Raw genomic sequence first — 25,705 nt, 5'->3', positions numbered from 1 at the left:
GCCAATGCTCAAACCATGGAGGGGAGGGATAGCTCAGTGGCTTGAGCATCGGCCTGCTAAACCCAGGGTTTTGAGTTCAACCCTTGAGGGGGCCATTTAGGGATCTGGGGCAGAAATTGGGGATTGGTCCTGCTTTGAGCACGGGGTTGGACTAGATGATGTCCTGAGGTCCCTTCCAACCGTGATATTCTATGAAAGTCATGGACAATGATTTTACCTTTACTGTCAAATGAGATTTGTACTTAATGCTTTTGTAAACGTTGGTGATTGAGCTAAGGCAATGTAAAGGGTATATTTTCAGTAAAGGCAAAAAAAAATACACATCGTCCCCAGTTTTCATCAGTACAGTCGTGTCGCTTTAAACAAAAAAGAAAATATTCATTATGGTCAAAACTCTTCCTGAATTGGGGAAATCACTGGTTTGTTGACGTAAACTAGCTTTTGTGGTCCTTAAACTCCAAGCACAATATTATTAATTTTTAAAATGCTTAAAAGAGAAACGTCTGTGTCTCTTGTCCCTTTCCCAAGACCGTTTTCATGTGAACTGCCAGTGGCAAAGGAAATGGTTGTATTACAATGTTTGGCCTGCTCGTGATGGATTGGGTTTCATAGAGCCCCGACAACACTCTGTAAAATAACAGGTGCAGTTTGTGCTGCACCCCAGAGCAGAATGCTAGTTCTGGGACTGAAATATGTGTCAACCAGCTACGCAAGCTGCTAGGTATTGGTGAACATGAAATACTGCCAAATCCAGAGATTGAAGTGTCTCGAGCGATAATGTCTTGAGCAAGCAGAGAAAATGAAGACGTTCTAATTTCACATGCTAATACATCATTACCTCTGCATCCTCCAAAGTAGGACTACATTATAAAGTCTAGTTTACTTTGGCTGGAACTTAATTTTATCAAAGACTATTATAGTGAAGTAATGGAAAAGTGACAAAACAAAGTGTTTAAATTAGGGGCTTGTATCTTCCTTTAAACCCAGACTTAGCTGTAATGTTCAGTAATAAAAATCAAAGACCTTAATTGGTGAGTTAGGCTCATAATCAATGCCAGTTGTGTAACTGACAACCAGGACTACATGATAGGTTAAACTTTTGCACTTAATTTTGTAACAAAGAAGCTCTCTTCCCTCTAACAAATGTTGGAAACAGCTGCTGTGTGAGGTATGTGTTAGTACTTATATGACTGACTACACAGTAGTTAGTATCTACCAAGCTGTGTTCTCTGTAACTTGATGATGGCTGTATTCATAAAAGATTCATTTGAAAAATAGTTTAATTAGCCTATAAAAGCAAAACACAACCGTTCTCCAGAAACTTCCAGCTCTGCAAATGGCAGGTTTAGTCCACACCAGAGTTAAAAGCTGAAGGTGAGATAAGCTTTTAAATCTGCCAAATAGTCTTAGCAGAAATGCAGAACAAAAGCTGTTACTGAATATCCTTTGTTTCAAGTAGGCTACTGGTGCAACCTGCTTGAAACAAGAGAGTGAGGGAAGCTGTCTTATGTTAGGGCAACTCATGAGTTTCTAACTTCCCTTTACGCTGTTTGTCTTTATTTCATAAGTGACAGGTCCTCTCTCCTACATTCCCATCCCAAATATGTAGACACGCATCTGTTGTCAGTATCCTGATGCATCTGCTCTCCTTGACATGTGAGGAGCTAGGCTATTGTATAAGCAATGATGACTGTATTTGCGTTTGTTGTGACTGGCTCACAAATGAGCTTTGTGTACAGATGCTTCTGTCAATATATGGGGAATGGGTGGCTCCATGCACACCTGTCAGGCTTGGTTAGCTGAGGGCAAATAGCCTGGTATCAGGCCACTCTCAACTAACTGCCCCAAAACTTTAATGCAGAGGTGGGTTGCCTGGTGGTGAGGTTTTGTGCTTTTCCAGGACATAGAGTTCAGCCACACGCAGAACTCTGAAAAAGAAGAAATACAAAGGTAAGGTACATGCCACCCCTGCAGTATCACCTTACTTCTGCCCCCTGGAGCTGGTGGTAGCCTTCGGGAATGTTTCAGTAAGGGGGGGTGCTGTAAATAGACAAGGACATTTGTGCTCCTCTGGTTTGAATGCCAGCATTTATCTGCATGGACTCTAGCTGCATTCACTGTTGCGTAGCTATATTGAATGGTGAAGGGATTTTGGTATGAAATGAGAGGTGCACATGTATCTGGATGGCTCAAATATGCCTCACTTCAGTGCTGAGTTCCGTAGGTTGTCTGAGATGCACAGGGTTGTCTTGTCATGGGGATTGTCAGCAGTCTGGTCACATATGTAACTCTGGTCTCCACGGCTTAGTGAGGGGTAAGTGAAGGCAAGTAATGTCACAGAATGATCCCTCAAAGCAAGGGTGAAGGGATGTTAACATGTAGCATATCGGAGGTTGGTGGTGGTTTGTGTGATTTGTGCAGCGCTTGAGAGTAGCCGGGGGTAGGTAACACCTGTTTGCTCTGCCTGACCTGAACCTGAGTTTTGCCTTTTCAGTGGTCGTGTGCTCCGTCCCCAGAGAGTTCTGTCACATCTGGAAGGACAGAGTGACAGTATAGCTTTGACACACTGAGGCATTGCTCAAAGAGGGCAGAGTTAAGGTTATGTTACAGGGGTCCTGTGTACCTTAGCACCTTGCTTCTGGGTTTTCAGACATTTGAGTGTAGCTGAACTTGTCTTGTGCCCTTCCAGAGTATCACCACTGAGCAACCGTAACTTTTTGTTTTTGGGCAGTTAACTTCAGTTTTGGTTAAATAATTTCTCAGCACTCACGTGGCCCACAGCCCGGCTCTCCAGCTCCTTGGCAATGATTGAGTGGCACGGTAGACACTGGATGGCTGTTAGCTCCTTTACTGCCCTACATCATCTCCTTATTTCCCATCTCTCTGCCTCTCCAGCACACGCAGGTCCTCTCTCCGCCCCGTGGGTTGAGGACCTGGGAACAGGGTGCAGGGACAGCTGCCAGTGGGGGCATAGTTTGAAGCAGGGACAAAAGGAGGAGGGGTCATGGGTATGGGGAGAGGTTTGGGGGGCACTGCTCAACCGCCTGACGTCCTGCATTGAACAGCTCTGACCCCTTTCTTTCCTCCCCACATTTCCCATTGGGGAAGAGGAGTGAGGCTAGTGCTGGAGGCAGCCTGGGGCAGGTGGGGAGTCCTGGGTCCCTTCCTCTCATCAGCGATTAATAGAGGAGCTGGAGAGACCCTGAGCCCCCACCGTTGGCCTGGTGGAGCAGATGGGTGGGGGGGAATTGTTGGGTGATGAGGAGGGCACAGAGGGCTCCATTTCCCTTCCCCTCCAAGTATGTCCCTGCAAAGGAAGGTGCCCACCCCCCCTCACCCCCAAATGATGCTGCTGAGCGCCCAGAGAGCAAAGGGCCCTTTGGGGGCGATTCCCTTAATTGTTGAGGGATCAGAGAAAATCTGCTTTCTTGGAAAGAGAGTTCTTCCAAGTTCTCGTCGTCAAATTGGGTTTTCAAAAGCCTTGTGTTCGGATGAACCGTGATGCAAATAAGACTCCTTATCTAACAGCGTGTGGGCCCCTCAGCAGCACAGCCCTAAGGGTCAAAGGTGGTGGAGAGACTGAGCCTGCCCCCCCACTCCCCCCCCGCCCCAACCTGTCATCCCCTGTAGGGCTCCAGCACCCTTCGTGTCCTCCCTGCCTTGCCGTCCTTTGCTCACGCGCAGCCCCGTTGTTCAGGGAAAAGGTCGAGGAGCCGGACTCCTGCTTACCTGCCCCAATACAGGGATACTCGGGCTGAGGCTTGGGAGCTGCAAGCGGCTCTTTCATGTGTCTCCGGCTGCTCTTGCAGCACATGCTATTAAAACACTGGGTGAGTTCATTATTAACCCAGCTAAGTTATTAGCCGGTCCGGATGCGTTTACTGTATTGTAGTTAATAGTAATACTTGGTCAGTCCTTTTGCTGTGAGAAAAATATATATAGGAGAGACAGACCGACTCTAAATATTTCCCTGTCACACTGTTTCAATGTGACGAGAGAATAGTAAATAAAACAGTGAATTCACACGACGGTGACTCTTGTCGGGACTGTTGATCTCTAATTTGGCTCCGGAAGCCCTGAGGTCTGAGTATCGCTGCCCTGTTACTAGAGTCTCTCATGTTCCCTGTACTTCATTAATGCTAATTTCCTTGGCAGTACTTCCAAAGTAAAATCTGCGTCTGCAGGTGGGGTTTAGAGCACATTACAACGTTTTCTCTTAAGCCAGGGCAAAGCTGCCAAAGGAAGCCCCAGCAGAAGGCAGGCAGAGAACAGCTAATGCGCCTGGCATGCATTCTCTGAAACCTGCCATGCGTAGGGCTTGAGCTCACAGTCCGCGGGTGCTGCTAAGGGTCAGTGGCCACAGCATGTCCTCTTAAGCCACCCAGTTAATGTGACAGCAGGCGGCCTGCAAACCTCCTGGCCTGAAGAAAGCGCTAGCCCTGCTGCACGTGTGGCTTGTCAGTTAGGCTCAGGCTGACTGGGAAGTCTGACCTTTTCCCACCGCGGCTTTGGAAACGTTGCATAGGCTGTGGAGCCAGAGGGGCCATGGCCCGACCTCCTGTAGACAGTGGCCCCCTATGAAACCATTACCACTGCTGCTGGAACGACCTGGAGCGTCCCTTAGGTTGCAGGGTTGCAACACTACCAACATTTGACTTGGCCGCACCTTGGCCCAGCCAGGGGACAGCTGGGCCAAAGCTCAGCGAGTGGTGGTGTGACCTAGCATGCTGGGGGGCTGTTCTGCATGGTGCAGCTCAGGGGAGTCCGCTGAGAACCTGGCAGCACCAGCTGTGTGGGTTAGAGCGGGGACTCCCAGGCGAGGGCGGCCTGGGATCCCTGCAGAAGGAGCCAGGGGGACAAGCAGGACTGGAATGAAGTCCCCGCGGGGGGCGTGTGGTGTCATTGCTGCCAATGTCCCTTAGTAACTATCAAGTGTTTGCTGAGAAGTGGCTGTCTGGAGCCATTCTTCCCCCCTCTTCCCTGTTTTTCCACGCACACTCCTGTTGTGTGAACTAGTATATTCACACCGAGAACGACCCGGCCACCAGGCCAGCATACCGTATTCCTAAACGATGACAAAGCAGCCCAAACCCCGTCACTCTGGGATTTAAGAGCAGATGTAAAATACGCGGGCTCTGGGTGAGACAACCTGTGCGGGAAGGAATATGGTGTGGTACTGTATTGCACAGGGATTTGGTGCCACATTGTTATCGTGCTACCTAATTCCACACTAGCACATTGGATCTAAACCCTGGACTATTTAAAGGGAATTTATTAGGGATTGTAGCAACAAGATGCCTATCCCAGGCTGGAACGTTGCTATGGGGCTTCTGGAGATTTCATGGCCATTGTTCGCTCAGGAGTAATTGGCTGGTGGATTTGTGTAGCCTTCCCCTGGCCGAAGGTCCCCTCCATACTACTGAGTATGGCGCCATGGGGCTTGCGCCTTCATGCAGTACCTCGGTGATGTGCTAGCTGGATGCTCCCGGGAGGGAATTCATTGCTTAATAACTCTGTTGCCCGACTCCCGCTCTCTCCCCCAGTAAGCTGCACGTGCCGGGTACTGTTCTGTACTGTCCCCTTGTTTCAGGGATATTGGGGACGCAGTGATGTGGGAGCAATACAAGGGCTTATCGATGCTGGGGCCATTAATGCGGTGCTACAGCTGGTTGGCCTATGGGGAGGGCAGCGTGTGAAGTGGATGTTTTAGTTCAGCGCTGTTGAATCTTGTGTTTAATCTTCATGGGCCAAATGTACCTTCTGGCCCGTCCTTGGTGGGGCTCAGAATTCCTTTCCTGGCTCCTCAGCAGCCTGGAGAATGTCCATTAGTCATGCAAGTTATTGGGCTTAATCCTGGGGTAAGTGGGCGAAATGTATCGGCCAGACATATGCAGGAGGTCAGACTTGGTGACCTAGTGGTTCCTTCTGGCTTTAAAGTCTATGAATACAAATAACCAGACTCAGCTGACGCTCTTGTGTGCTGTTGTAACTTAACTTTAAATATGCTGCTTACCCGTAGAAAATACACTTGTTTGTGTTCCTTTGCCTTGATGAGCACAAGTTTAAGGCAGCATCTTAAAGTACTGTATCCAAAACAGAAAATCAAGTACTTTCTAGTCCTGAGCTAAACACAGGGCCCATCTCTGTGAAACTTAACACACAGGATAGATCTGCCTTTCCCTTCTGCTCACTTTTCATAGAGATTGGAGTTGTTTAGTATTAAAGCAAGCTCATGTTCCCTAAATAGAACCGACAGCCTATACAGAGAGGTCACCAGACTTCAGTCTTGCAGGGTAGAATCGAATGGCATATTCTTGGCCTGGCTAGAGACTGAGCCACACCCCATCTCAACTTGGATAAAATCAATGTTCTTTCCAGTAAGCTAGCAGCTGTGCACGATGTGTTCGCAACTTGGTAGATGGCTCTAGACCATTCGGCGCTATGGGAAGCCCTTTACCTGTGAGAGGCCTCAGAGGAACTGTTCCTCACTGAATCAGCAGAAACTGGTATGTTGCTCTAGGTCACTGAGGCTGTTAACGCTAAGATCTGGTTTACACTACAGAGTTCGCTTACGTTGACTTAACTCTGTAAGCATCTACAGCAAAATGTAGCTTCCACTGATGTAACTCGGTCACTACACCGACTTAATAACGCCACCTCCGAAAGTCACACCGCTTAGGCTGATGTAGTTAGATCGACCATGTCAGTGTAGACACTGTGTTGCTTACATCTACGGTTGCTGTCTTTCAGAAACCGTCCTGCGATGCCCCACACTAGCAGTTAAATTGGTGTAAGTGTTCCTGGCGGGGACCAGCACCACAAGAAACATAGTGTGGATGTGTAAAACCGATTCAATTACTGGGATGGTTATACATCAACGTAACTTAGGTCAACTTAAATTTTGTCGTGTAGACTTGTCCTAAGTGTTTGATTGCAAACCAGCAAAAGCAAGGTAATTCAGTTATGACTGAATATCAGTTGATGGTCCGGTATTGATTCTTGCTGCTTTTCAGAAGAGGCTTGGAGAAACGGGAACTGTGGCACGTGCTGTAACAGGTCCTATGAGCTCTTTAAAAATGCAGGTTGGCGACTGTAGATTTCTGTAGCCCATGTATAAATTCATAATACTTGGGGTCCTATCTCTGCTCCCTAGCACAGTAAATCAGTGACTGCAGAGGTGGGTGCTCTTGCTTGCTGACTCTTCCCTGCCTCTAGGATTCAGATTTTGTTTTTTATTTTTGGAAAAAACTTACCCAGGCTTCAGCTATGCTTAGGAAAAACCAGACTGAATGAACTACCCTGTGAATCATTAACACTCTCCGCATTCTGTCTGCCTATTCCCACAGTGTCTTACAACTCCCACATAAAATCAATAGCAGTGTCCCTGCATGGTGTCTCTGGCCCGTCTCCCTTTTAGGGTTGAATTCTGCTTGCAGTGGGTAGACTGGCTGCATCGCCCGCAGCATGTTTGGAGCTAGGCTATGAGCGTCCACACTAGGAAAGGGATTAGGGTCACTGGAACCGGTGTGGCGTCCCAACCCCATGCTGCAATCGGAGAGGAAACCCAGGAAACCCTGACTTGCCGCAAATCCTCCTTCTCTGGGCAGTGGTAGTGACAGGTTGGGTTTGAGGCCCGTTGGGGCACTTTCTGATCTGTGTGGATCTTGGCTCTTGGTTTTTCCTACTTGGAGCTGTTGTCTGCAGCAGAGAGAACCGGGTTACAGCGGTTCAGGGAGTGCAGGAACTTCAGCTGCTTGCTGCGCTTCCCCCTCCCTTCGATGCAGGGGAATGGTGAGAGGGACCACGAGCATCCTCCACGTCTGGAATGCAGAAATGTGCAGTCGCAATCAGGACAGCTACACTTCGAGAGGGGGTGGGGTGGGGTGGAGGAGGCTTATGGAAGCCACCGAAGCAGTGGCGAATTAGCCATTGGGCCAACGGAGCCCATGCCCTGGGGGGCCCCGGAAAAAATCTGCCACTGGACGGCAGACACTCGGAGTCCCTGGCCATCGGGTGGGCAGGGCAGGAGAAGCCCCCACACCCTGACCCTGCTCCTTGGCAGAAAGGGGCAAAATGGGGCAGGGCTGCAGGCAGAAGGAAGAGAAGGCTCCCCCACTTGCTCTGGTCCAGGGCCCCAGGAAACCTTAATCTGCCTCTGAAAAGGCTGGAGGGTAGAAAGGCTTGGCCATAAGCACTGATGTATGCCCTGCAGATGAATAACCGGGGAGTGGCTAAGAAGAGATGGCTGTGCATGAGAAAGCCAGAATGACTCTGGACTTGGTGTCTGAGCCCACAGACCGCTCTGGGCTTCATGCTTTCTTTGCTTGGAATGGCTTCCCTCTCCTCCTCTGCCAAACACCTTATCTTGCTTCCTTTGAAATCACAGGGCCCCTCTTTCTCCTGGTCTGTTCTGTGTCTGATGGTTCTTAACTTTGACGGTAAGATCTTCAGGGTGGGAGGTGTTGAGCATCGCTTCTGGAAGGCGCTATGTAAATATACGCTAGGTGGCATGACTCCCTTTTGTAGCAGTAAGGACTCCGTTGCCCAGAAGTCTTAAGGGCTGGAGCCTTTGCTGGAATCATTTTCAAATTGCTTGATAATACTTTAGAGTTTGTGTGTTCGCTTAGAGGTGGAAAAAACTGACTCCTGCTGTAGCAAGATGATAGTCTTCAATGTAAGAAGCTGATCCTCTTCAGGAGCGTTTGAACCAGGCTGTTCTGGACCATATGCAAAAACCTTAAAATACTCTAAATAGGGAAAACGCTAAAGCCACAGCGAGCCCTTACCCTTTGTAAGAGAAACGTGTAAACGCTGAGATCCTTGTTGTATGATTGATCACAAATTCATGCCCAACTAAAGGCAAAATTCCCTGCAAGGAGATAAGGTGGAAAGGGCAAAGTTGGAAAACGGAGAAAAGGCAACAGAATGTCCAATGTCTCATGCTAAACGCTGCTGTGAATTTGGACAACTTGGCATTCCACTTAGAAAGTGTGAGTAAATATACACGTCTAGAGCCGTGGCATTCACTCTTGACTCTCAAAGTATGGAATGCAGTGGGTAATCCCCCCAGCAACCTGGTTCCTATTAGCTATGGAGTTTGTGCTTTAACTTTGTTGCTTGATCAAACTGGTTCTGTTGCACTTACTCCCAATGACAGCTACGCTATCTTTCTGTGAAGAAAGAATGGAAGTCCAAAATGTTGATGTGGAGCTGGTAACAATGTCCTTTCGGACTCCTATCGGAAGTGTGGGTTTTTCTAAAAAACAAAAAACAACCAACCAAAAAAAAACAACCAACAACAACCCCTCCCTAAAAACCTCTACTTTTCCATTAGGATTGCACCAAGTATAAACGAATGAAATATATTTAGATACTAATGTGTAGCAAAGCTAGCAGGAAAATAACAGGGTATGTAATCCTGTAACTAGGCTGTGGCGTTGCATGCACAGAAGGGGACGTGCAACCTTTGACTCTGGCATTTGCACACTTTTGGGTGTCTAATGGCATACCTCGATATTCTCCCAGTTTTCTGTGTGGAATACCTGTAAGACTTGGAGAGCAAAGTCACTCTAGATCCCCACCCTTTCCCCGCAAATCAGGCACATAGCCTGATACCACAGTGACTTGAAGAGAGGACAAGGTTATGCTCTGCCTCAGTGTGGTGAAACTACCAAGTGATAAGGGGCATAACTTGCATAGTTCATTCAAATGTAACACTGACATGTTGCAACTATTCAGCTTTATCAACAATAGCACTGTGTGTAACTAACACACATTGCAACACCTATAGCGATTGTAATGAAACACAGATTTGTGTGTGTGGATTTTATTTCACAATGGCAGCGGCTGTTAGCCTCTCCCCCTGTGATGTACGATATGTAGGACAGGTCTTACTCTCCTCTTTGCAGGAGAATCAGCTGAGAAAGCCCCTTAGCATAGAACATAAGCAGTCTTTAAAAGAAGTTAATCTATTCGCCCTGCCCATTGCTTGCCGTGACAGTAATAACATGGCTTCCATAATGTGCGGTTCTGCTGCCTAACTTTCGTGTGCCTCTGATTTGACTCTGCTGGAAAGAGGGAGGCAAAACTAATTCCTACCCGCTCGTCAGGGCTGTGTGTCTGACTCGCTGGGGAGTGCTGCTGTGAGAATTGAATGCTGTCTCAAGGCAGGTAAAGTTGCTGGATCAGCAACAAAGTTAACTATGTTCATAACTGCACTGACACAATTGAGTGGTAATTTGTATTGAGATTATTCATTCCTGTAACTGGAATTCACATCCTGTGAATCCACAGTTCAGACTAGGATTGTTTGGTGAAGAAAGTTTTGGAAAGAATGTAAATACTGGGTCCCCATTTACTTTGCCTTCATAATGATCTTCCATTCTCTTCCCTGCTAATCTGTTGGTAAGGGTCTGTGCAAAACAGACTTTATCAAGTGAGTATTTGTGTTTGGGTTTTAAACAGGGTTGTGGCTTTGAGATTCCAGGACGCTGACTCTTCTGGAGACAGGCTTAAATATTCTTCTCTTTTGGAGCACTCCCTGGAATCGTGAACAGGAGTCCAGTGGGCAGGCAGAGACTCCAATCTGTCACTGTTTTTCTTGGGTGAAAGCAGTGTTTGTCTTTGCTATAAGTCATGCAGCTGTGTAGAGCGGGCCTGCAGAGTACCAGCTCCTGTAGCATACGTAGTAAAATGTTGCTTTGAGCCACAGTGTAAAACAATGGGCTCCTCTCCAGCTGTTTGTGGTGGCAATAGGGGTTAAGCTAGTGGCAACAATATTACCCTTCGGTCCCCATCTTCATGGCTCATGCACAAAGCATTGCACCGTAAATACTGAATGAAAAGAGCATTGCTTCATTTAGGCCCTGAAACGTGTTGTTAGTTATGCCCACGGTTATCAGCTGGGGATCAGGGTCCCGCTGAGCTAGGCCCTGTGATGACACACAGTAAAAAGATGACTGGTTTCAAAGGGGTAGCCGGGTATCAGCAAAAACAACGAGGAGTCCTTGTGGCATCTTAGAAACTAACACACATTTGGGCTTTCGAAAGCTTATGCCCAAGTAAATGTGTTAGTCTCTAAGGTGCCACAAGGACTCCTCGTTGTTTTTACAGTAAAAAGACATTCCCTGCTCCTAAAATCTTACAGTCTGGGTTGTGACAGGACTCAACAGGTAGGTGTGGTGAAGAAAGGGGGTAGGAAAAGGAGAGAATGGTAAAGTGACCATGTTATTGATATAGCTTCCACCATACCGCCTCGGAGAAGGCAAATTCCTGGGCCCTGATTTCCATAAATGCTGTGGAGTGGAGGGGGCGATCTGGACCCTGGATGTGTTTCTCATGTCACTAAAGCTCTTGTGACTGAATCTCTAAGGTGCCACAAGTACTCCTTGTTCTGTTTGCTGATACAGACGAGCACGGCTACCACTCTGTAATCCAGACTGCAGTTTATACTGCTTACAATCCCTCTGCGCTGTTTGGCGGGGGGATGTGCCAACCCCTTTCTTGGGGAGAATGATCAGGGGAGATCCCAGCACAATATTGCTCCCACCCTCTAATCGCCCCTCCTTGTTGATCAAATTTTGAGCTCAGAATTTTCTCCGGGATACTTGACACTGCTTAATTAAATCAAGAACGGCAGTGCACTTGAATGTACCACTCCAGAGCTTGCAAGACTTGCGTTGCTGGTATCCAGCTGGGAAGGTTTTGGAGGTGTTGGCCCCTGTAACCTTAACCGTCCTGGAGAGATGGCGTCAAGTTACATCTGCCACTGAAAGTGAGTTGTAGAATGATGTGAAGAAGGCTTATCTCAGCCCTTTCTCCAAAGATCAAAGCTAGCATGGTTGGTGATGTATGTCTGCTGGGGTTATGTAAGGCCCTGTTCTGGGGAGGATCTGAAGGAGAAAGGGAGCAGAGGGATTACCAGAGGGTTGTGGGAGGAGAGGCCTCACAGGTTAGATAAATATGAGCCCTGACCCTTGTTTGTCCATCACCAGTCACATAGGAACATCTGGAGATTTTGGTGCGATCCAAGTCTTTTCTGACTAGTCTGTATCCCTTTATCTTCCCACTTGTCAACGCTTCAGCTTCATGAGAAAGGCTCTGTCTTGCTTTAGGGGGGCCGTCAGAAGTTCAGCAGAGGGTAGGAGGGGCAATACCATGCTATGAGTGGTAGTGCGCTGTCCTTTGGTACGTCAAGTCTTCTGTATAGAGTGCGCATGAGTTAGGGTTGGCCTTGATCCCTGTTGGATGCTTTTGGTGCACTGTCAGCACACTGATAAAGGGTAAAAAATGCACAATGAATATGTGAGTTTTATCTGTCTGCAAAATAGAGTTGTGTTCTTCTGGTCAAAATAGGTTTTGTATGCTTTAGAATCTCTCTTTAATTTCTTCGTTAGAAAACAAGCTTAGCAAAGGTGAAACACAATCCATGAAGTAAGTATAAAACATTGAGTAGCGAACCTGTTAAGTAAAGGGTCTGGTTTGATTGCAGCCATCTTACATGGTTTGATTGCAGCCATCTTACACTAAGTCTTTGCCTTCATTTAAAAAAGTGGTGTTCTCTCTCTCTCTCTCTCTTTTTTTTTTTTTTTAAAACATTGAGCTAGCAACTTATTGTGTAGACCTAGTGGAACAAGTCACAGGTAGCTAGTACCTCAGTGTAGCCAGCTGAAGTCAACCCAAAACCTGCCACCTGGGATTTGCCACTAATAACTACACCTAGGTAACAAGTATCGGGGTAGCCGTGTTAGTCTTTATCCACAAAAACAACAAGAAAAGGAGGACTTTGGGCACCTTAGAGACTAACCAATTTATTTGAGCATAAGCTTTCGTGAGCTACAGCTCACTTCATCGGATGCATTCAGTGGAAAATACAGTGGGGAGATTTACATACATAGAGAACATGAAACAATGGGTGTTACCATACACACTGTAACCAGAGTGATCACTTAAGGTGAGCTGTTGCCAGCAGGAGAGCGGGGGGGCGGGGAAACCTTTTGTAGTGATAATCAAGGTGGGCTATTTCCAGCAGTTGACAAGGATGTCTGAGGAACGGTTGGGGGGGGGGGGGGAAATAAACATGGGGAAATAGTTTTACTTTGTGTAATGACCCATCCACTCCCAGTCTCTATTCAAGCCTAAGTTAATTGTATCCAGTTTGCAAATTAATTCCAATTCAGCAGTCTCTCGTTGGAGTCTGTTTTTGAAGTTTTTTTTGTTGAAGAATTGCCACTTTTAGGTCTGTAATCAAGTGACCAGAGAGATTGAAGTGTTCTCCGACTGGTTTATGAATGTTAGAATTCTTGACATCTGATTTGTGTCCATTTATTCTTTTACGTAGAGACTGTCCAGTTTGGCCAATGTACATGGCAGAGGGGCATTGCTGGCACACGATGGCATCTATCACATTGGTTGATGTGCAGGTGAACGAGCCTCTGATAGTGTGGCTGATGTGATTAGGCCCTGTGATGGTGTCCCCTGAATAGATTTATTTGAGCAAATAGATTTATTTGAGCATAAGCTTTTGTGGGTAAAAACCCCCAGGTCACAGGAGTGCGTGGGGAGGGGAATCTGGTAAGTTAATGCTTGAATGTAAAATATCCCTGAGATACATGGGCTCCTGCTTCTGAACCGTACGCTGTAGGAGGCAGAGAGAAACCCGACTTCTCTGTTCTGTGGGGTCTGGTTACGTGGCTGCTCATGCAAACTTAGGGGTAATGTATGAACTAACTCATCAGGGGCTGTCACGTGGGGCTAGAGCTGCTTAAACTGAATGTGGAAGGCGGGAAGTCATTTCAGTTCTTCCTGGGCCTGAATGCTTTGGGCAGTTAACTAATTAACAACATCCAGAGAGCTGTGGTGATGGGAGACTCGCAGTCTGACAGATAATGACCTGCATTGTGTGTGTGAGCCAGGAGAGGTTGAGTCACATTAAGCATTTAAAAAGCTTTCAGAGCAAGCTACCAAACAGCCTGGAGCTCACTACTCCAGCGGGCGGTTGTCACAATGGATTTTCCAGCAGGGGCTTAAGAATTAGATGGAACAATTTTTAGCAGAAACCAGTAAATCTAGTCCTGAGCTAAATAGCTGGAAATGGCTCCAAGATGTCTGAGGCATGAGTGCTCATGATTCTGGTTCCTGACTTGACCTTGACCAGTTTGGCTTAAATGAATTGATAGGCTGTCTACTAGAGGCACTTAACAGACTGATGAGGTTGACAGCTGGCCATATAAAATCTGGGGGTTCTTAAGTAGGGTGACCAGATAGCAAGTGTGAAAAATCGGGATGGGGTAATAGGCACCTATATAAGACAAAGCCCCGAATATTGGGACGGTCCCTATAAAATCGGGACATCTGGTCACCCTGTTTTTAACACCTGGAGATACTGATGAGTTCAAAGTCTGTCCTTGTCAGAGTGAAGGTGTGGATCCAGCTTGGAGCTATGGTGGTGGGATTACTTTAGAATTTGTATACAATTTTACAAGTGTGCATTCTGTAAGAATGCTTCCTACAATGGGTGAGTTACCACTTCTGCCTTTTCATTGGTAGGTGAAGTATTGTGTGTTGGCAGCATTTCCCATCAATAGCTACTCAGACAACTCACATCTGCTCTAGTGTAAAGATCTCTCCTGGCAAACTGGAGAGAGAGATTATGTAAGACCGGAGGTCAGGTGATGCCTAATTGCCATTCCTGCTGTACTCATGAGTCATGGGCAGAGCCACAGCCTGTTCCCTGAATAGCAATCCTGCCTTGTCCATTACAGCAATTTGCTTTCTGCTTGGTAACTTAATATAGTACTTCTGCAGTCGCTCACTGACCAAACCATTCAGTGTCGTGTTCTGTTTAAAAAAAATAAACAAAACAAAGGTGTGTTTAATGTTAGGCAAAATCCATAAGTCTGATTTAAAATGAGGTAAACATTTTAAAGTACCTGTTAGCATTTCGGTGTCTTTATTTCAAAAGTGAATTTGTGCAATGAAAGATACAAGCACGAATGGCTGGTGAGTGTGCAGACTTAAGTTGCTGCCGTTCAAATGGCAGAATATCCCTTGTGACAGGGAAAGCTGAAAGGCAAGGACCGTTTCTGACACTCTCCTCATACCTACTCCGGGATACTGAAAAGCCAGGTTAACTACTGGTTGTATCTTACTGGTTTTAAATGTCCCACTTCTGCTGCATGTCAAAAGAAGACTTTGCTACTTACACACTTGTTTGACTTTTTAAGGAGCACTTTGGTTAACTTGCAAAAGGTGAAGCTCATTCTGTGAAGACCCAGCGTTCTATCTGGGTTCAAAGTGTGAACTGTTTAAGGACTTGTCTACACTGGAAAACTGCCTGGGACAGCTCCCTGTGTGGACACTACTTTGGAATACAGTACGAGTGACTCCTACTCCAGAACTGAGTGTCCAAGCAAGGAACTGTTCTGGAGTAGCTGTTCCAGTCAGTTTCCCCATGTAAACAAGCCCTCTCCATTCATTCACCTTCTGTGGTTGAGCAGAACAGCACCCCGGTAGTCCAGCAGCTGGCTTGGAGGTGATGATGCACAGTCCCAAGCAGCAAGATGAGTGGTACTGAGAGGAGACGTTAGCTGAGCCGAAATCTGCCGATGTCTCTTGTTGGTCTTCCTGTTGCACTGAGAACTTTTTTGGGAGACAGGTACTCCCTCTTCCTGCTCCTGGCTCGCTGCTTGTCTCTTTAAATCTGCTCCTTTTGCATTTGTCCTTGGAAAACTTCAGCTGCCCCTTCCCCTTCAGCTCTCCCTGGCTCTAGCAGTGAAGTGCCTTTTCTGAGCAACCAATTTACTGTAATTGCTGGGCTTTCTGATTATAGCACAAAGTGCACCTTGCAGGGGAAGTTTGGTTTTTGGCTAAAAATATTCCGTGCTTAACTTCTTACTAGCGTCACCTCCCTCTTTATAAGACAAAGGCCCGCTCTGCTTTTCCTCAATCTCCTGGTGGTAGAGCAGAGGTGGGAGAGTCCCCCAAATTGCTGATGTAGGTCAGGCCCTGTGACACTGCTCAGATGCTAGTCTTAAACCATTCCCAGTAGGGCAGCAAACTCTGAGCTCTCTGCAGTTTGGCCTTGCGAAGGATAACGTCGCTGGCAACTGCCTCTTGCTGTGAAATCTGCAGAAATGTTGTAAGCAAAAACTGGAGGAGAGATTTCTTCCCCTTGCATGTAGTCTGAGTCTCAGTGTGTTCCTGGGTTCCCTGGACAGCATGTTCTCTTCCCTTTTCAATCCCCCCGTTCCATGCTTCTCACCTGACATTTCTGAGATGTAAGGAAGTGGGTGATTCAGTCCCAACTACAACATATGCTTCCTGCTTGTCAGCATCAGGAAATTAGTGGACACAGGGAGCTTATTTGAGACTCTGCTTACCAAATAGCAAGAAACAAGGTGCCCTCTACATTGTGTTCAGGTTACACCTTCGGCCTCCTGGAATATCTGTGATCATCCGCCCTGAATGAATAGTGATTTAGCTACTACACCAAACGCTGATATTCAGGGCTAGCGAAGAAGTGGAACATAGTCCTTAATATCCTTTGTGAGCTGCAGAATCCTACTCCAGTGTGTAACCTTTGTTAAAGGCAAACACACAAACTTCTAGCCCCTGTGATTGTGAACAAATCCTTGAATGCACACAGCACAACTTCTGTGGTGGTGTCTTCTGGATGCAGGCAGCCTGAAACAATTGCTCTGAGAGATGTTAAGTCTGAAACCTCAAGAGGGCAACTGCTAAAGTTAACCTTGGTGTTCCTCCCGCTCCCTAGTTGTCAGACTCTTCCTACACCTTTTATATTGATATACAATTCTGCAGTATGTCCACAACTGACTCTGTGGGTGGGGGCGGGAAAAGGGGAGCGACGTGAAATGGAATGTGGTATGAAAAGAACACCGGGGAGAGGGTGCTGTTTGAGTTTTGAATTAAATTCCATATGAAAACAATTTGCAAATGAGGCTGCCACCGAAGTCAGGTGCTCCCAAACCCGGGGCTGGCTTGCTGGGCGCTACACAGGACTCTGGTGACCGTTTGTCCTGAATTGCTTGTGGCTCTGCATGGATCGCAGTCAAAGTCAATAATAGGTGGCTGGAGAGAAGACGAGCATTAGTTGCCAAAACCATGCCAAACTGACTTTTGGCACGTTCTTCCTGACGAAGAAGTGGGCAGTACAGGCGTTCCTGTTCCGGAGTTCTAGCCTCTGACCTTCTCTTCCCCTGCCACTGGTACTCTGGCTAGTAGGGCCATTTGTTTTCTCTTGAGAACCTAATTATACCAACCATCCTGTAAATGGTCCAGGATACTGAATGTGAGAAGCCTTTAATGGAGCAGGGCAGATGGCCTTGTTTTTGCTAGTTAAATGATGCTTTGAGCACTGACTTTAGGGCAAGGCCTCAAGGACAAGTTGATGGTGACTGGAGTGGCCCAACAGCCACCTGCTCCCCCTCCCCCCCCCCCCCGAGTTTTGGGTTTGTATGACCCTGAAATCTCAGAGTCGGAGCCACAGCTCCTTCAAGCTCTGTTTGTGCTGCTTCAGTGACACAAAGGGGCTTCATGCAGCCGCTAACTAGCCTCATCTAGGGCCTAGCCTAACCTACTGGCTGCAGGGGGCATCCTGGTATGTGTGTCAGGTGTAGGCTGGGAGCCAGGCCACTGATCCTAGTTAGCAGAGTGGTATTTTCAAGACTCTCTTGTCGGTCAGTGTAAGTTAGAGCAGTCCCAAGGCTGCTCTAAACTGTTCAGGTGGCCAGTTTGGCCCCAGCAGCCTCCCAAGGTTGGAAGGAGGAATGTGGAAGCCACCAGTGCCTCCTTCCAAGGAGGCCTCTGGCCATGCTCTTTTGCTTCTGGGGATTTGTGAATATTGACATCAGGGTGGATTTGATTTAAATCACATTTGATTTTAAATCACTAGTCAGGAAGACTTGATTTAATCATGGGTTTCTACATAAAAGTGCATTCTTGTTGGTTGTTATAACCATAATACATATTCTTCACCACTCAGAGATAGATGTAGGTTTCATTTTTAGAAGGTACACACTATATACATTTTTAAACAGTGATTTATTTTGAAAACTTTTCAGATGAGTTTTACAGATATATCAGAAAATGAAGGATTGTTTGGTTATTTCGTTTACCAAAGGTAATTGAAACAGATATTTATGAAGTAATTGGAAGGTGAACTATCTCCAATTCAATAGGTTAATCATTAATATTTGGAGGATTTTCTTGCCATGCTGTATTAGGAGGAGAACATCACCAGACAGACATTTAAATTTGTTTTATTTAACTAAAACAACAACATTAAGTATTCTGGATTTTTTTCTTCAACAGCAAACATATAATATTTTAACAAAACAAGCATATGTCCCTCGCTTCTCACATTTATCTCCAGACTTCTTCTCCTTGTCCAGATCTATTCCGCCCCCAACAATCTTCTGTTCATTGAACTGTTTGAAACTTTGTACTTTTAGAAAGAGGTAAGGGATTGATTCTGTGTACACAAATTTGCAGAGGGACAATAGAGTTGAGGTCTGTTATTTCTCACCTCTGTGTATTATTTATTTGTTTAAAAACATTTTTGCTGTTAACAAGCATGTTACCTCTGGAGACACAAATCCACAGTTTGAGAACTGCAAAACTAAGCATCTCTGATGGTATCTTTTAGACTGAACACTGAGTCCCATTGGGTAGATAGACAGATTAACCTAAATAAGTGTTTGTAATTTAAACCTCTCAGGGATTTCTGTATGCCTTTGGGATGGTCTGGTTGGCTCTTACAGGAGCAGGTATGGTTAGTCTGTCTGTCCAATTACTGCTAGACAATATCTGTGCACCTAGTGCAGAGGTGGGCAGTTACAGCCTGCAGGCCACATCCAGCTCGCGGGACCGTCCTGCCCGGCCCCTGAGCTCCCGGCCGGGAAGGCTAGCCCCCGGCCCCTCCCCTGCTGTCACTCCTCCCCCGCAGCTAGTGCACTGGGCGGCACCCTCATGCAGGGCAGCACGGCAACGTGTCTGGCTCCGGCATGGTAAGGGGGCGGGGACTCCCAGGACGGCAGTCGGGCCAGGGGGCAGTTGGATGGGTCAGTGGTTTTGGGGGGGCAGTCGGGGATGGAGCAGGGGGCGGTTGGATGGGGTGGAGGTTTTGTGGGGAGTGGTCAGGGGACGGGGAACAGGGGTGGTTGGATAGGGCATGGGGAGTCCCAGGGGGCCTGTCAGGGGTTGGGGGTGTGGATAGGGGTTGGGGCAGTCAGGGGACAGGGAGTGGGGGGGTTGCATAGGGGGTGGGGTCCCGGGTTACGGGCGGGGGTCTCAGGAGGGGGCGGTCAGGGGACAAAGAGCGGGGCGTTGGATGGGTCAGGGATTCTGAGGGGGGCAGTGAGGTGGCAGATAGGGGGTGGGGACCAGGCTGTTTGGGGAGGCACAGCCTTCCCTACCCGGCCCTCCATATAGTTTTGCACCCTGATGTGGCACTCGGGCCAAAAAGTTTGCCCACCCTTGACCTAGTGGATTGAGTGCATTGCGGGGAGCCAGGAATTTCTTAGGGCTTGTCTACACTGGCACTTTACAGTGCTGCAACTTTCTCGCTCGGGGTGTGAAAAAACACCCCGCGGGGCGCTGCAAGTTTCAGCGCTGTGACGTGCCTGGGAGGCGCGCCCCTCGCGGAAGTGGGAGTTTGGAGAGTTCTGCGCCATGACCGCACAGGGCACTGCCGTGGCAGTGCTTCAGTGTTGCCGGGGAAGACGTGCCCGTACTTCTAATCCCCGGGGCTTGACTCTAATCCCCGGGGCTCTTTGGCCTTGAGCAAATCTCTTAACTTCTCTGCCTGAGTTTCCCTATGTCTAAGGTTTACTTCATTTAGGGAGGGTGTGGCACTGTTAATGTTAAGGGTAGTTGCACTATGGGGAATAAGTAATTTCTCAGAAGTGAATGTGACAGTTCAGAGTTTAACTGGAGTTCCTGCTGTGTGTGTGTGTGTTTAACTGGCATGTCTTAGGGCATGGCTACACTGGAAAGCTCCAAGCGCTGCGTGCTGCGGGAGCGCTCCCGCGGCAGTGCTTTGAAATGCAAGTGTGGTCACGCGCGAGCGCTGGGAGAGAGGTCTCCTGGTACTCCACCTCCACGAGGGGATTAGCTCCCAGCGCTCGGAGCCTGTCTACACTAGCGTTTTAAAGCGCTCAGACTTGCTGTGCTCAGGGGGGTGATTTTTCACACCTCTGAGCCAGCAAGTTAGAGCCCTTAGTGTCACTAGAATCTCTGCTAACTAGCTCAGATAAGCATGATTGTGCTCTCATATTGACAAATGGATTTGCATCCCAGTAATACTCCATATGGAGAGCGAGACTTTGACGTGTGTAAAATACACTCTCTGCATGTGCAAACACCTCCGCTTTGAGTAGCGAACTACAGAATTTGGAGAATGGTTTTAATTACGAAATTGACAACATCCCGATTTCGGAGTCACTTCAGATGTATTCTGTAAATCTCCCTGAAAGGTTTTTTTTTTTTTCCCTCTTGAGATCATATATCGAGTGGCTGTAAGATTTCTCTTGTGCAAGAACTGGAGAAACCAAATCTGACCAGGCATGCCCTAGGAAGCGAAGTGGGAGTTTTCCTGAAACTGTCTACTCCACAGGCTCCCAGAGATGCTCTCGCTCCAGGGTGTGGCAGAGAGCATGACTTTGGAATGACTAGCACTGGCTTTAGTTCTGGTTGAGGTTTTTGAGCAGAATTGCGTCTGCATCGACAGTACCGGATTCGGAGAGATTTAGAGAGCTGACTGCTTCTCAAGGTACAGATCGACTAGTTAGCACTTAACCTCCCCCTTCATACTCACGTCTTTACAGATGTGTGAAGAAGTAAGGGGTGTATTACGTCATGCACCGATGGTACCTTCAAAGCTTGCTCTCGATGGTTCTGAAGCCTCCTTAGTGCTCACAACCGCGTCCACGTTGACTAAAAGGGCTGGGAGCTGACCTCCTTTAGCTCTCCCACGATGGGAGTGGCATAGGCAGCAGCACTGCACGCGACCTTGTCTTGCTGATGCTCAGCTTTCAAAGGTGCCATCGCGTTGTTCTGAACCAGATTCAGCTGGTCTAGGTACAGGAGGGAGAATGACGTTATCGAGGATCCAGCCGAACTCAGAAGCTGTAGGGTTTTTGGTTTCGGCTGTGCCTGCTTCATCCCTGCTTCTTTCCCACACGAGAGCTGCTGCTGGTGTGCATTTCTTCTCCAGTATCCCAGCCCCGTCGGACCCCGGTGGCCAGAGGAGGAGAGGGGTAATTGGAAGAAGCTGGTACTCAAGTGCTCCGTAACCCCTTTGACCTTTCTCTGGAGAGTCGAGATGCTGGTGCTTAGAGTTCAGAGCTTGTCTTGGGAGCATGCAAAGAAGTCATGAAATCCAGAGTTTAGTTGTACAGAGAGAACATATAAAAGACACCACACGATACCAAGAGATTTTGTAATGTCTGAAAGCCCGTGTGGTAAATCTGCAGTATCTAAGTCTTGCTGTCATGTGCGAATCGCTTGCAAAGAACCGAGAGAACCGTTCAGACTAGTGACCTTCTGTAAATGTCTTCTTTCTTGCTGCATATTTGTAAACTGAAACTTTAATTATGGTCTGGGATAGAACCACCAGATAAGGACTAGATGTCCTAGTTAACACGCTGTATTACTGGTAATGTCTCACGAAGGCATAGGACAGCATGCACAGTGTATGTGGTGACATGAATGGAGATGATTCATAAAGGACACCTACACTTTAGCTGTGAGACTTGTTGTTGGGTTGGGCAGAAGGCTGGGGGAATCAGGATTATCTTTTTAAAAAAAATAAAATAAAAAATGAATCTTATTTAGTTTCTTCAGTAGTTTTGCCTAGACTAGCTCTTTTGTTCCATGTAGCACACTTCTTACCTGCTCAGAGTGCTCCCCAAAGGTTCAGTGTCAACACAGCTATCTCCTGAGCCTCCTCTTTCAAGGGAAAGGGTAGCAGTACTGTGTACTTCCTCAGGCAACCAGGTACACCAGCCTATGTTATCCACTCCTGTACCTGATGTAGAATGCCTGGCTGTGATGTTCTTATACGCCCTGTTTGTTCCAGTTAGTATAAGTTAGAGCTGCCTTTAGACTGCCCTAACGTGAATAGTGGGACTGCCCTGGTGCACAGCCAGCCCAAGATCAAGGGAGGACAAAAGGTAGTTTTAAAGCCACCTTTGTATTTCTCTCGCTCTCTTCCCGACTTGTGCTGCGTGCTCCTCGGCTGCAGTTGAGACCAGATGACTCATTTTCCTGGCTGAAGTATTTTTGTTAATAAAATGCAATGAAAATCTGTTGGCAGAGTATTTAAATCTTCAGAATGACTGCAGATTCTTTACCACTCTCAATTCTTCAGTCACCTGAGAGTTTTATTCAGGGTGGAGTAAACTCCCCTGCTAGCATTGGGGGGGGGGGGGGGGGAATGGGGGGAATGGATCGATCGCCCTCTAAAAGAGAGGCTTAATAAAAGCAATTTCTTAACGTGAATAGTGTATAAAACCTGCCTCACTTATCCTTGATGGGGGTTGTATTTCTGTGTATCAAGTCAGAGATCAAGTCAATGTAATAAAAAATGCTTGCTTGGTAACTTGCCTTTTGCTTGTGATGTCTGATGTGAAGCCTGTCTGTCGTGTTATAGGACAAACAGCATAGGTTTGTGCTTTAAAAGTAGCTGGACTTTTTATTAATATATTTATTACAAAGTACACAGGCCAGTGTTGAACTGCGTACACTTGTAAGGTTCTGGAGAGGCAGTGATAGAAGTGGCTGTTGTGGATGTGGGAGAAATATGCCACTTCTTTGTAAATGTTTTGCAGTGTAATGCTAGCTTCTCAGGAAGAGTATTTTAAGTTGTAGTATTCGGTCAGCATGTTCTCATTTGCTGGCAGGAAGTGTTGTAACTTGCTGTTTAGAATTGCAATTGTGAGAGGAATGCTGGATTTCCAGATTAACTTTCTGGGCGTGGGTCTGGGTGAGGTGCCATTAGTCCCGGGACTATGCAAGGGAGCAGGGTTGCTCTCCTCTCAGAACAGGAGGAGGAAAGGTAAGGATGTCTTATTCTGTGAGCCAGCATTATAACCTTAGCTTGAATTTACTACATTTCCTGGTAGCCCTGGATGCTGGTAGTTTGTGCATGAATTTGTGCATGCTTGAGAGAGATGCCTTTCCCTTATTTTTTGTAGTAGCTTCTGATGCTGTAGCCCGATATGCAAAGCAAGTAGCTTTAGCGGAAGAAAACCAAATCCTAGCGAACATGGTTTTCATATGTGCTCCTGATCAAATATCACTGTATGTTAGCTATGTCTCGTTTGTTTGGAGTGCTGTGATGTAAATATAATTCAGTGTTCATTAGTTGTCTTGGTTAGAGAGTGAAGTGACAAGACATCACTCTTTTTTTAAAAACTAGCTGGACTGTGGTCCTCCCTTCCACCCTCCCCCGCAAGCACTTACCGAAGTTTAATCATTTTAAATGGCTTTCTGCAATGTTGAAATGCTAGTACCGTTTAAGCTTGCATTCCACTGTAACTTGCTGAAAGGTGCTAAACATTTAGTGCTGGTAGCTCTATACATCTGCTTCTGTATATGAAGGATCTCAGCAAGAAGAAGAAGTTTTTAAGGGAGTATCTGGGAATACTACCGGCTCTGGAGTCCAAAGGCTCTTTTTCAGAGGGTTACAGCAAACCGGAGTCAGTACCCCTCTGATCATTTATTTAAATACACATTGCTGGCATGATATGAAACAGTGCTCTAGTGAATGGAAGGCATCTGGCATTGTAGGTTAGGAAGTGTTGATGTCTGAGGCTGAAATACACTCTTCTTCCATAGAAGTTTCATAGTGAAAAATAGCCCTGTGGCTTATTTGAAAGCCATAATACACTAGTTATAAATACTTAAACAGAAGCTGTCAGTTTGACTAATGGTGCCTGTCAAGGTTCCTTCCCCACTCTGAACTCTAGGGTACAGATGTGGGGACCTGCATGAAAACCCCATAAGCTTATTTTTACCAGCTTAGGTTAAAAGTTCCCCAAGGTACAAACTATTTTACCTTTTGCCCTTGGACTTTATTGCTGCCACCACCAAGTGTCTAGCAAATATATAACAGGGAAAGAGCCCGCTTGGAAACGCCTTGCCCCCAAAAATCCTCCCCAAACCCTACACCCCCTTTCCTGGGGAAGGCTTGATAAAAATCCTCACCAATTTGCATAGGTGAACACAGACCCAAACCCTTGGATCTTAAGAACAATGAAAAAGCAATCAGGTTCTTAGAAGAAGAATTGAAGAAAAAAAGTAAAAGAATCACCTCTGTAAAATCAGGATGGTAAAGACCTTACAGGGTAATCAGATTCAAAACACAGAGAATCCCTCTAGGCAAAACCTTAAGTTACAAAAAGACACAAACACAGGAATATACGTTCCATTCAACACAGCTTATTTTATCAGCCATTTAAACAAAACAGAATCTAACGCATATCTAGCTAGATTACTTACTAAGTTCTAAGACTCCATTCCTTTCTGTTCCCAGCAAAAGCATCACACAGACGGGGAAAGCCTTTGTTTCTCCCCCTCCTCCAGCTTTGAAAGTATCTTGTCTCCTCATTGGTCATTTTGGTCAGGTGCCAGCGAGGTTATCCTAGCTTCTGAATTCTTTACAGGTGAAAGGGTTTTTCCTCTGGCCAGGAGGGATTTTAAAGGTGTTTACCCTTTCCTTTATATTTATGACAGTGCCATTTTCAGGTGCAGCTAGCATGAGATGTTAAGAGTAACAAGACGGGTTTCTTCAGGTATGTTAGCAACAGGAAGAAAGTCAAGGAAAGTGTGCGCCCCTTACTGAATGAGGGAGGCAACCTAGTGACAGAGAATGTGGAAAAAGCTAATGAACTCAATGCTTTGTTTGCCTCTGTCTTCACGAACAAGGTCAGCTCCCAGACTGCTGCATTGGGCAGCACAGGATGGGGAGGAGGTGACCAGCCCTCTCTGGAGAAAGAAGTGGTTCCGGACTATTTAGAAAAGCTGGATGTGCACAAGTCCATGGGGCCAGACGCGCTGCATCTGAGAGTGCTAAAGGAGTTGGGGGATGTGATTGCAGAGCCATTGGCCATTATCTTTGAAAACTCATGGTGGTCGGCGGAGGTCCCGGATGACTGGAAAAAGGCTAATGTAGTGCCCATCTTTAAAAAAGGGAAGGAGGAGGATCCTGGGAACTACAGGCCAGTCAGCCTCACCTCAGTCCCTGGAAAAATCATGGAGCAGGTCCTCAAGGAATCAATTCTGAAGCACTTAGAGGAGGGGGAAGTGATCAGGAACAGTCAGCATGGATTCACCAAGGGCAAGTCATGTCTGACTAACCTAATTTCCTTCTATAACAAGATAACTGGCTCTGTGGATGAGGGGAAAGCAGTGGACATGTTGTTTCTTGACTTTAGCAAAGCTTTTGATACGGTCTCCCACAGTATTCTTGCCAGCAGGTTAAAGTAGTATGGGCTGGATGAATGGACTATAAAGTGGATAGAAAGCTGGCTAGATTGTCGGGCTCAACGGCTCCATGTCTAGTTGGCAGCTGGTATTAAGTGGAGTGCCCCAGGGGTCGGTCCTTGAGCCGGTTTTGTTCAATATCTTCATAAATGATCTGGAGGATGGTGTGGATTGCACCCTCAGCAAGTTTGCAGATGACACT

The 25,705-nt window shown here is 46.8% G+C and overlaps 1 protein-coding gene across 13 annotated transcripts in view; it reads left to right on the top strand.

Moving 5' to 3' along the window:
• Window positions 1-25,705, top strand: part of PLS3 (plastin 3) — an 82,864-nt gene that overhangs the window by 3,892 nt on the left and 53,267 nt on the right. The window contains exon 1 of one of the 13 annotated variants that reach the window (XM_043521844.1): window positions 1,140-1,374. The exons of 10 other annotated variants lie outside the window; for them this stretch is intronic. The gene's annotated coding sequence lies outside the window, so the exon portion shown is untranslated. Of the gene's footprint in view, window positions 1-1,139; window positions 1,375-22,946; window positions 23,075-25,705 lie in introns of those variants that run through there. 2 more of the 13 variants (XM_007056136.4, XM_043521838.1) reach the window with 2 other exon arrangements.

The sequence above is a fragment of the Chelonia mydas genome, chromosome 9 (assembly GCF_015237465.2).
Source record: "Chelonia mydas isolate rCheMyd1 chromosome 9, rCheMyd1.pri.v2, whole genome shotgun sequence".
Classification (NCBI taxonomy): Eukaryota; Metazoa; Chordata; order Testudines; family Cheloniidae; genus Chelonia; species Chelonia mydas.
Note: the sequence above shows the minus strand (reverse complement) of the source record. Positions and strands in the feature narration are given on the sequence as shown.